The sequence below is a fragment of the Callospermophilus lateralis genome, chromosome 5, assembly GCF_048772815.1.
Source record: "Callospermophilus lateralis isolate mCalLat2 chromosome 5, mCalLat2.hap1, whole genome shotgun sequence".
Taxonomy (NCBI): Eukaryota; Metazoa; Chordata; class Mammalia; order Rodentia; family Sciuridae; genus Callospermophilus; species Callospermophilus lateralis.
This window is the reverse complement of record NC_135309.1, coordinates 9,364,139-9,376,067: the sequence shown is the minus strand read 5'-3', so window position 1 is coordinate 9,376,067 and position 11,929 is coordinate 9,364,139. Positions and strand designations below refer to the sequence as shown.

The 11,929-nt window shown below is 42.4% G+C and overlaps 1 pseudogene; it reads right to left on the bottom strand.

Annotated features, from left to right (window-relative positions):
- Positions 1 to 351: 351 nt before the first annotated feature.
- LOC143387132 (olfactory receptor 2L3-like) lies at positions 352 to 1,571 on the bottom strand (annotated as a pseudogene).
- Between the last annotated feature and the right edge of the window lie 10,358 nt (positions 1,572 to 11,929).

Genomic DNA, 11,929 nt, shown 5'->3' with positions numbered 1-11,929 from the left:
TATAGGCTAATACAAGGACTGAGAATAAATAATCCATATTTAAAGTGAAATAAATGAAGATAATCAGTAAAGAATATCTAGGCATATAGAGAAGACAGGATTTAGCTGTTGATGGTTAAGAGCTAATGGTTCTATGGAGTGAGAGTAAAGTTGGATAATATAAAATAAAAAGTCTTATTTCAAATTACAAACATTAATAGAAAAATTTTGTACAGAGATGAGCAGTTTTCTTATATTCTAAATTATCTGTAGTCTCTTCATGCTAGTCACAAAATTACATTTTCAGTTACCAACATTATTGAAAGGACTTGCAAATAATTCCTGGGGGATGAGGCAGAAAGTTTATCTACATTATACAGAACAGATTCTTTGAGTCAATCTGCTGAAAGCCCCCATCACCTCCTTGTTCCTCAGGCTGTAGATGATTGGGTTGAGCATTGGAGTGAGGATGGTGTAGAAGACAGCCAGAACCTTGCCCTCTGCTGGAGAGTGGAAGGATCCTGGATGTAGGTAATTGTAAACCAAGGGTGCATAGTAGAAGGTTACCACAGTGAGGTGGGTGCTGTAGGTGGAGTAGGCCTTCTTCCTTCCCTCCCCTGAGTGCATATGGCAAACGGCAATAATATGATCATAGGAGAAAACAATTACAATGAATGGAAACACCAGAAGAAGTGTAGTGCTCACAAACACTGTGTACTCATAGACACAGGTGTCCATGCAGGCCACGGTCAACATGGCAGGGACATCACAGAAGAAATGATTGATGATCCTGGATCTGCAGTAAGGCATATGGAGAGCATATATTGTTGAGAGCCACAGTTTAGTCAGAATGACACCTGGCATTTTTGCCAGAGGGAATGGTTGAAAGATGACCCTGCTCTGGGATTAGGGCGGATTCTGCTGCCTCGGGCACCAGCTACTATGTTCCCATTGAGTTCTCCTGGGGTTTGGCTCGCAGAGTCTGGTGGAGGCAGTGTGTTCCTGGGAAGTGTGTGTAGAGGGCCAGTGAGAGTTCAGGAATAAAGTTTGCTGTTTGAACTACAAGGCTGTGTGGCGGCTCCGTTATTTTGTGCCCAGTCAGAGTGCAGCAATATATGGTGTGTACACAGGACTTGACAGAGCCCATCATCCAAGATTCCAATATCATGAGCACACATATTATTTTGTTCATGCAAATGGGATAATGGAGAGGACAGCAAATTGCCACATAATGATTATAAGCCATAGATGTCAACTATACTGTCTCTGCACCTGCTAAATCAGGAAAAAGAAACTCTGAATCCCACATCCAATGAATGAGATAGACTTGTTTCCAAAGAGGAAAGCAGAAGCCATCTGAGGAACAATTGTGGAGATGTAGCTTAGGTCAATGAGGGAGAGCTGACTAAGCAGGAAATACATGGGTGTGTGGAGATGGATATCCAGGAGAATGAGAAGGGTCATGGTCAGGGTGCCTATTAGAGCCTTTAGGAAGATGAGAGCAATGAAAATGAAGAGGAAAAGGCCACTTGTTGATGGGAAAACAATCCCAATAAAATGAAATCAGTTGATGTTTGATTGTAATATTCCATATAGGATTCATATTGTTTATCCTAAAGGAAGATACAAAAATTAGTTAGGTCCAATACATTCTATGAAGCCAATTTGGAAAAATTCTTTAGTGTAATTAGACTCTGTAGCTTATTCATAAAATTTATGCCTCTTAAACAAAGAACCAGCATTACTTACTTGTAAAAAAATCTAATATTCTTCCTTAGAGATTGGTACTTTCTTAGACAACAATTTATGATAAAAATATTTGGTGAGATATCTGAAAATTTATTGAACAAAAATATTTGTGTTTCAACTTCTAGTATGTATGCTTTATGGTTGCCCACAAACTTATAAGTTATCCAAGTTGGAAGGTACACTCAAACTACAGACATAGAAAATTCATGTAAATGCACAAATGTAGGTTTATAAAAAAAAATAAAAACATGTTAAAACCCTCACAGCATGACTCATTTCTTCCATATTTATTGCTTAAGAGTTAAGTCTAAAATTTTAGATTTGTTTCTCATTGTAAAGATTTTTTATTTCTTCATGAGTAGGATTTGTACAATAATATCATTAGCAACTTCTTTTAAATCGTAATTGTTATTTGATTTTCTGTTCAGAAATCTAGACTAGATTATTATATGGAAGATTGCAAATTAGAGAAAGGATGCACTTCCCAGAATTTACTTTGTTCCTGCCCAAGATAGTGGGGTGATTTCTCCATAGAAAGGTGAGTGACTAAGGGAACTCATTGAAACATACACTGAAGTGTAAAGGAAACCCTGTACAACACAGAAATTCAGGCAGTTCAAAGACAATGTAAGAAATAATATGCTAGAGATGCACCCAATTGATTGGTAGCAGCAGGTAGCAGTTGCACCTGCTGAGGGAGGGGTGGGAATACAGAAAGAAAGGACATTGTGATGGATAAAATAAGAATATTAGAATAATTGCCTTGAGAGGAGATGTGGAATAGAGAAGGAGCTTAATGGTCCCAGTGTTGGTGGGGAAGTTGTTCAGGAAAACCAACTAAAAATCACTCCACCTATGTGTGGATACTCATCTAGGAACCAGGATCACCAGTGTGGAAACTGGTGGCCAAATTTGGAAACATCTGTAAGTGCTGCATGTCAGGTAGCAGAGATATTTTATGCAGTTTGTAAAAGATGTTGGCAGCAGTCACCAGTTAAGGTCCTCAGAATATGTCTGAAACAGAGTGACTAAAATAGATACTAAGAAAATTCCATGTGGAGTATTAGAAGCTCCAGATATCAAGAAAATAGTGCACCATTTGTAGTTGATGCCCCTTAAGAGCTGTTGGAACGATGTCTGTAAGTGTCACACAGGTGCATCTGCACACCAGGGCACATACCCAACAATTTATATTCATAAACAGTGAATATAAAACCTGTGGAGTGTTAGTTCCTATTCCTAATTTTACCAGTGGCCCCATAAATCCAGATGTTCAGCAAAGTTCAATATCCCCTCAGACATAGTGGGGTGGGATCAAATCTCAAACACTCACCCAAACATAGGCAAGACCAAATCTCAAATACTGGCACTTCTGATTCATAACTCTGTACAGCCTGCTACAGTAAAGACACAGTTACTCAACATCCCCTAGTCAATTGCACCCTGCACAGGGATACAGGGAGGTGAAAGTTACTACAACTAGTTTTGCCTTCCAGACACAAAGGCTGTTATCTGAATGAGGCGCACAAAATAATTAAACTTTAAAAAGCCTAGGCCTTGACTTAAGGCTTACAGAGCCAAAAGTTAATATAAAGACTAGCCCATGTCCTGTGTGAGCAATGGGAATGGGGTTCCCCTTGGGTGGAATGGGAGGTCTGAGAAATAAAACCTAGGACAATTAGAAAGATGAAAAAAACACAGAAAAAAAGGAATTTCAAAGCAGTTTCAGGACAGGCAAGCTGATCAGGAAGATGGAGCTTCTAGACAAAACAGAGGCCATGCTTGCTTTATTTATATCAGGGAACCTCAAAGAGATTCTATACAATGTTCTCTTCTAATAATAATTAAAAGTGGGCAGTTCAGTTCCTAATGGGTTACGCCCATGTCCAGAGCTACTATGAGGAGCCTTCCTAGCAGAGCGGAGGGGATGTTCACAGGCATTGGGCAATCTATTGCTGGGGGAGCCCCAGGGAAAGTTCCCAGTGCCAGGCCTCATTCTCCCTGGCTTCCACGCTGACAGAAGTTCCTCATGAATTTCATGGATGGCTTCCCACAAAAAAAAAAAAATAAATAAATAAAAATAAAAATCTATAAATGCATACAGTTTTGACCACCTAAGTAAAAACAATCTCCTCACTTCTCATTAAGACTTTTTATATCACTTTTTTCTCATCTCTTTTCACTGTTTTGTTCTATGTATTTCGCCATTTTTTCTTTAAATATATTTTAACTATAAAAAATTTTCAAGTATCATTTTACAGTATTTTTTCCACTGAACAAAATTCCATTTGTGTGTGGAGATGGGTGAATGTGTGTTTTCTCACTTCGTAATACATTAAAATATATATGTATATGTGTGTACAAATATATTATATGTGTGTGTATGTATATGTTATGGGTTTAAGATGTTTAATCTGGCACTTACTTTTTTTGATACCTTGGTTTTTGTCCCTCTTCTTGGCACTTGACTATTTTCTAATTAATAGCTCGATTTTCCCGTTTCCTTTTCCTCTCTTTATTTTTTATTACTTTTAGGTAAATTTTATTCCTTTTTCTTCCAGATGCCATCTTCTACCTATCTCTTGTCTTTATTCTGTACAATTTTTAAGGTATTCTAATCTTTTTCTTGCCTTCTTATCCTATTTTCTCTTCACTCACAAAATTCAAATCTCCATGAGAAAATTACAAATAAATTATATGCCTAACCCATTTGTATTTTGTAGTTATTAATACAGTGGACAACATAGTAGAAACCTGCTATATAATTTCTGATCTAGTTCACAGATTTTATTGTTGATACTGATGTTAAACGGTAACCTCACCATTTCTATACAAATGGCAGTTAGTATTACAGAAGATATTTATCTTGAGGCTGTACATCTGTTGCTAATGTTAGCGCTCTTCCTGGTTCCACTTTCCACCAACAGGTACTGGAGGGAGATTAGAATACGTTACAGAGTAGAGATCCTGCAGCTGAATAGTACTCAAAACTCAGCCAAGTAAAAGTGGATCTCACCTCATACAAGATCTAACCATATATGAAATCAACATTATTCCAACACATAGAATTGGGGAGCCTGCAATCACAAACCAATAACCAATTGAAGGAGAAACAACCCCAAAAGATCTCAGATCAAACTCCTGGACATCCAGTTGGACATGAGTAGGGATGGACTCTGAAACACAAAAAACAAAAAGGACATCAATATTAAAGAAGGGGAATCAAATTAAGATGAAGCACAAGTCCAAGACTTTTGAACATATGAGAAAAAAAATACAAATAAATCTCATCCCTAAATTCAAAATTCACTAACAAAAGATCCTACAGATAAATTAAATCCAGAGAATTAATCTAAAAAAATGATCATTAAAATATTCCCTGAATTAAAACAACAAGTGTAGGAAATGAAACACCACTTCAATAAAGCATAGAGATGATAAAAATCAACAAATGATACCAGTAAATGAAATAATAAACAAAAATTAAAAATCACTTGAGAGCCTCACTATCGAATAAGATTGCATAGAAAAAATAGAACATAAGCCCTTGAAGATGGAACCTCAGGCCTTGAAGCCAGGGTACATGAAGTAGAATATGCAAGAAAGGAAAAAAAAATAAAAGAACCTAATAAGAATAGACAAGAAGTCTGGGAAAACATCAAGAGACCAAACCTGAGAGTCACTGGGCAGAAGAGAACATGAAGATTCACTCTAAAGGCAGTAAGAGTATTATCAATAAGATTATAACTGAAAGAATGAACAAGGCTCATTGTCGAAGAAAATGGCTGTTTATTGAGGAACAGCTTGCATATTCATAGAGCCAGGGGTGGTTTGATAGTTATGACAGTTTAATGGTTTAACAGTTAGACTGTTGGCATGGGGTGCTTTCTGATTGGTGGGTAAGGATCATGTGAGTCAGCAGGGCTAGTCTGTTTGGTGGGTAAGGATCATATGAGCTAGCAGGGCTAGTCTGATTGGTGGGTATGGATCATGTGAGCCAGCAGGGCTCACCATTGGACAGCTCTTTTTGGGGAATGGGGAAGTTAGTCTTTGGAGCCAGAGCAACTCCCAAAATTCCCCCCTCTTTGTTATTAAATGAGAGTGGGCATCAACTCATTCTGGCTACTTCCTGCTGAGATGGGGCGGCATGGGAGAATCAGAGAGGAGGGAAGTAAGGAGCCCCAACAGGAGGGCAGAGAGGACTCATATAACGTCAGGAACCAGATCAACGAAGGTTCCTTGCCACCACAGATTCATGATGATGTCAGTCCATTCTGCATAGGTCTCAACTGGAGGTATCATCAGTAGCCAGGTAATTCGTGAAGAGAACTTGATTCAAAATTTTTTACCCACCTAAGTCTGAATGAACTTTATGATAAAGGAAAGGAACAGGCACAGGGAGTTTTTATATCTAAATCTAGACCCAAATATAATGGGGTCTCTGGGTCTGCAAGCTACCTTGTTCGGACAAGGGGGGTTGAGTGTTCAGCCTTGAGCGGGGACTTGGGCCTTTGGGCTTTTAGCAAACATATGATAAAGAACCAGACAGAGGGTTTGAGAAGCCAGGTCATCCTGCAGCTAACTTTGTTTGGCATGCCCTGCAGACCAGCCTGCCCTGCACCAAACACCCTCAATTCCACTCTTCATTCAAACTCTCTTCTACCTGGGTGTCTCTGAAACTAGCTTGCTTCTCTCTTTACCTTTCCAAAAATATCCCAGCTTTCCAAAACAGCTTGCTTCTCTCACTTCTATCACTGTTCCCAGCTTTCCCTAGTCACACCAAGAAAGCACAGGCTTTGTAATAAAGAAGGCAGCTTCTCCCACGCTGTGAACAAAGGTGCCAAGGAAGGACAGTGGCCCATTGTTAACAGAAGTTACCAGATTTCCCTTTGAGAGCAGTTTCTCCAGGTCTTATGCGAAACACCTCAACTCCAATACTGATACTTGAAATTTTTCGAAACTGGGAGGGTAAACAAAACACACATGTTCCTCCTTAGGCCCAGAAGGCAAATGGTAAAGTGCTCTCTTATAATAAAGGTAGTTCACACTTATTCAGGGGTCATCATGCTCTGGACACCTAAGTGGTTTGTCAGAAGGACAACACACAATGGTCCCACTGCCGGCCAGATTCAAGCAAGTGGGGGGCGTCTGGCTGGAGGGGGCCCTTAGGGTCACTTGCCTTGAATCTTTAGACATAGGGTGAAGAGAGGACCAAAGAGGGGCCAGAAATGAGGGGCAGCATTGACAAGAGTACTTAATGACAGGTGATGATCGTTGGCTCTTCTGATGAAAGTGTAGGAGAGCTGGGCTTAAGCCTGGAAATGTGAACCCACAGGGTAAGTTGGTTATTAGACAGCTTGAGTTTGGCTGTCAAGGGAGTGCACATAATCACCTGAGTAGAAACTATCCATTTTGGTTTTAGAGGGGGCTTTTCCCCTGGTGGGCAATAGTAAACAAGTTGACCAGGTGTTCAGGAGGTAGAGTCTTGAAAGAGACTGGGGTCAGGAAGGAGCCAGTCTTGATAGCACCAGAGTTCAGAGTATAGATGGAGAGGAGGGGCAGGGAATCTGTAGGCAAACTGGGAGGAACAAGGGGATGGCCATTCATGACTTTGAAAGGTGAGAGATTAGAAGGCTTCTTTGGCAAGGCCCTAATGTGCAATAAAGCCAATGGGAGCACCTTTACCGAGTCCAGGCTTAATTCCATGGTGAGCTTGGTGAGGGTCTCTTTAAGGGGCCAATTGGTCCTTTCAACCTTTCCAGAAGCCTGGGGGTGGTAAGGGCAATGGAAATGCTAAGGGAGTGATAGTGTGTGAGCCAGTCTCTGAGTTATCTTCGAGGTGAATTCTGGGCCATTGTCTGATGGGATAGAAGTGGGCATCCTGAAATGGGGGATTATGTGAGTAAACAGATCAACTGCTGTAGAGGTCCACTTGTTAGAAGTGGGAAAGGCTTCAACCCTTCATAAAAAAGTATCTACCAATTTTCACTCGGGGCATGTTGGTGAAATCAACCTGCCAGTCTGCAGCCGCGGTATGACCATGGGCCTGATGAGAAGGGAAAGGTTTAGGTTTTAATGGAGTATTGGTATTGGTTCTCTGGCAGATCTAACAAGCGGAAGTGATCTGTTGTAGGAGGGTCTTCTCGCGTGGGGAAAGAGTGAAAAAGAAGTGAAGGAAAGAAGTGAGACTCTGTGGACTAGAATGGAATAGAGAGTGAAGAAACTGGAAGAGTGTTGGGGATTTTGGGCTGATCCCTGGTGGTAACGAAGAGTAGGGGAGAGGGAGTAAAGCTCTGTAGGGTGGCTGATCAAGCCACCATATTAGCAAGGAAGGAGTCAGTTTGGTGGGCCTTGCAATGGATTATTCCCAGTTGGGAAGGCAGCCTGGAGGCTCATAGTAGGCCATAAATAAGTGTGGAATTAATGACTGCCATTCCTCTGGTGGTCAATAGCCCCCTTTCTTCCAAATGGCTGCATGAGAGGGAGATCAGGATATGGAAGACGTATTATAAAGGTGGAAGGTTTTTCTCTCCACTAGCTCACATGCCCTTGTGGCAGCTATGAGTTCAGCTTGTTGGTTGGTGGTTTTGCCTCTATGATGGATGAGAGGGAAATGACAGCATACCCCGCTACTTTAACCCCTTCGTGTACTCGGGGATAAAGGAGCTACCATCTTAGAACCAGATGAGGTCCAAAGAGGGCAGGGGTCCCTCAGAAATAGTGGTATGGCAGGGTAAAATCATCCCTAATATGTCCAGGCATTTGTGGATGGGAACTTGTGAGGGAGAAAATGTGAGGACAGAGGCAGGGTTTAGAACCCTGAAAGGAGGAAGTGACTGTAGCCCCTTGTAAGTGAAGAAATCCTTTAGATGGTGAGGAGATGAGATGGTTAGGGGGAGCCAAAATTAAGCTTATGTGCCTCTTTCTGGAGGTCATGGGTTGCTGCTAGGGCTCTGAGGCATGGGGGCCAGCCCCTGACTCAGAATGCCCAGACTTTGTCCCTGTTTTTCATGTACATAGAGGGTGAAGGGTCGGGAGAGGTCGGGGAGATGCAGGGCGAGTGCCCAGAGGATGACCTTCTTAAGGATTGTAAAGGGCTTCCCTGCTGCTGATGGTAGGGGTTCATCTTGGGGGCCCTTGGCCAGATTATATAGCGAGGAGGGAGAAATTAGGAATCCAGGCCCTGAAATACCCAGCCAAACCCAAGAAGGAGAATATGTCATCTTTGGTCTTTGGTGTAGGTATAGACACAATAAGCTGTTTTCTGTCTACTGTAATGGCCTTTTTCTCTTGAGAGATAGAGAACCCCAGATATGTGACCTTTTTACATGCTATTTGGGTCTTTTGTGGAGAGGCCTGATATCCCTTTAAGGTCAAGAAAATAAGTAGAAGAACTGTGTCATCTGTTGAGTGCCCTTTGGACGACCTAGAAGAATTTGTAGAGGTTTGCAAGAGGTGGAGAGAGCAGGATTGGATTGGAGCAAGAAGAAAGCCTGGACATAAGTGATATCTACCCATTTTTCTTGAATGCTAACAGTAATTGTAGAGTTCCTTTAGAATTGAGGGATCCAGGGACCCAAAAAGGGAACATCTGATTTGATTGTCTAAGGGATAAGTGGGCCAGGCCTGGGTGCTCTATTTGATCCAAGAGGCATTGTAGCGGAGAGTTGAAGGCAGAGATAACGCATTACACTTGTAAGGAGGAGGGAAGAGAACACAGAGAAGGAGGAAACTGATTTGTTGGCAAAAGTGGCGTCCCTGCTAGAGCCAAAAAATCAGGAGTGCCTAAGTGGCAAGTTCAAGCTGCAGAGATTGGTCATCACTGAATCCTGACAGTCACAGCTCTCATCCTGGATGGAGCCGGAGCCATGGAAGACCTTGGCCAAAGCTTTTTGGGACCCCTCCTGGAGAGGCCAGGTACTCCCAGGGCCAGAAAGAGGGGAGAGGTAGGGCAAGAGAGAGGAAGGGGAGGGTAAGTGTCTCTCTAGCGGATGAGTCTTAAAGGTGAGAGGACTCGGACTTCTGAATCTGCCCAAGGAAGGGGTCCCTGAGGGCCAGCGTAGCCTTAAAGGCTGTGATGGAGTGCTTTCCTTCTCGCAGGTGGGTAAAGAGATTTTCCAGAAGGTTATAAATATATTGCAAGAGGGTGGATTCAGGGCACTGGGGGTGAAAAGATTGGAAGTCAGAGGCCAAGGTTTGTCCAAAGAGGTGTAGACTATCTCAAAGTCCCTGAGGAAGGACAGTCCAGGTTAGTTGTCGAGAATGTCTCGTGGTGGGATCTGTCCAGGTAAAGGCAAAAAGATATCCTTTAAATCTATGACCGAGAAGTGGGTGGCAGTGTGGGGATCTGAGACAGCAGTGGGTATGGGTTGGGAACCAAAGGATGTATGGGCCTAATGGAGGTATTGATAGTATAGGTCTTGTACTAAGTGATAGGATCCATTGGGACTTTCTATCACTAGTATGGGAGTATTGTAAGGGGAATGAGCAGGACAGAGGTATCCCTTGTTATGAAGGTCCTGAATAATAAGTTGTAGGCCCAAAAGAGCTTTTGTGGACAGGGGATATTGAGCCTGATTGGGGAAGGTATTAGGATCTTTGAGATGAATGTTAACTGGTTGGCAGGAAACGGTGGAGGGGGTGTGGGTATCCCATACAATTGGGTGGACCAGGTTTGTAGGTAAGAGGTCCTTTTTAGTATAGTGTTTCATGTCAGTTTCACAAGTGAGAATGGCCAGTCTTCTGCCAAAAGGGCCAGAAAAGATGAACAGGCTAATTCTGGAGCCTGATTGATGCCAGAAGCCCTGATGTTGATTGTTGTATTGAATTTAGAGAGAATATCTCAGCTGAGCAAAGGAACTGGTCATTGGGGCATAACTAGGAATGTCTGAGAGAATGGGAAGTTGTTTATGGAACATTAATAGGTGAGTCTTTTTTGGATAGATGGTCTTTCCTCCTACTCCGACAATAGGAGAGGTGGACAGCACTGTTTGACCCCAGAATTCTGTCAGGACTGGAAGGTAGCCCTGGTGTCAAGGAGAAAGTCAACCTTGCATCCATACACCTGAATCCACATCCTGGGTTCCTGTCTATTGATTGTTATGGCTGGGGACAAGGTTTCAAGGCTCTGACAATTGATTGCCATGCCCAGAAGGTCAGAGGATTCCCTGGCCATAGGCCTCCTATGGGATCTAGGACAGTCAGATCCCCAATGACCTTGTTATTGACATTTAGGGCATGGGGTACACGGAGTGCATGGTGCGGGGCATGACCTGGCCCAATATTCCTCTTTGCCATACTTGAAGCAGGTGCCCGGGAGGTTTTGACCTTCGGTGATGGGCGGTGACCCGAGGAAGCACCCTGCAGTGCCTGGGCGAGCATAAAAACCTTAAAGGCTACTGCCAAGATCTCAGTCTTGGGGGTGGCTGGGCCTTGCTTGAGCTTTTAAGTTTGGCACAGATGTTAGGGTAGCTCTGTCAGAGGAAATATGTCATAAGGACATGACGACCATCTGGGGTTTCGGGATCTAGGTTACTGCTGAAAGACTTTCATAAGCCGATCCAGAAATTCCGATGGGGTCTCTTGTAATTTTTGGAAATTCTTTCCATATTTTCTTGCTAGAACTTTTGATTATGATGTGTCTTGAAGAACTTTATTTCTGATTGGTCTATTTGGTTTCCTGGACAGACCATGCATGAGTGTGTATTTCATTTCTGAAATGGTGAGTGTTATTGTTGGGGGTCACCGCGGCTCCAAAGAGTAACTTCTCCATCCCCCGAGAAGAGCCGTCCAATGGTGAGCCCTGCTGGCTCACATGATCCTTACCCCCCAATCAGACTAGCCCTGCTGACTCACATGATCCTTACCCACCAATCAGAAAGCACCCCATGCCAACTGTGTAACTGTTAAACCATTAAACTGTCATAACTGTCAAACCACTCCTGGCTCTATAAATATGCAGAGCTGTTCCTCAATAAATGGGCATTTTCTTCGATGACGAGGAGCCTTGTTTGTTCTTTCAGTTATGATCTTATTGAAAATACTCTTACTGCCTTTAGAGTGAATCTCCATGTTCTCTTCTGCCCAATGACTCTCAGGTTTGGTCTCTTGATGTTTTCCCAGACTTCTTGTGTATTCTAATTAGGTTCTTTTATTTATTTTTCCTTTCTTGCATACTGAGTATTCTACTGAATGTACCCTG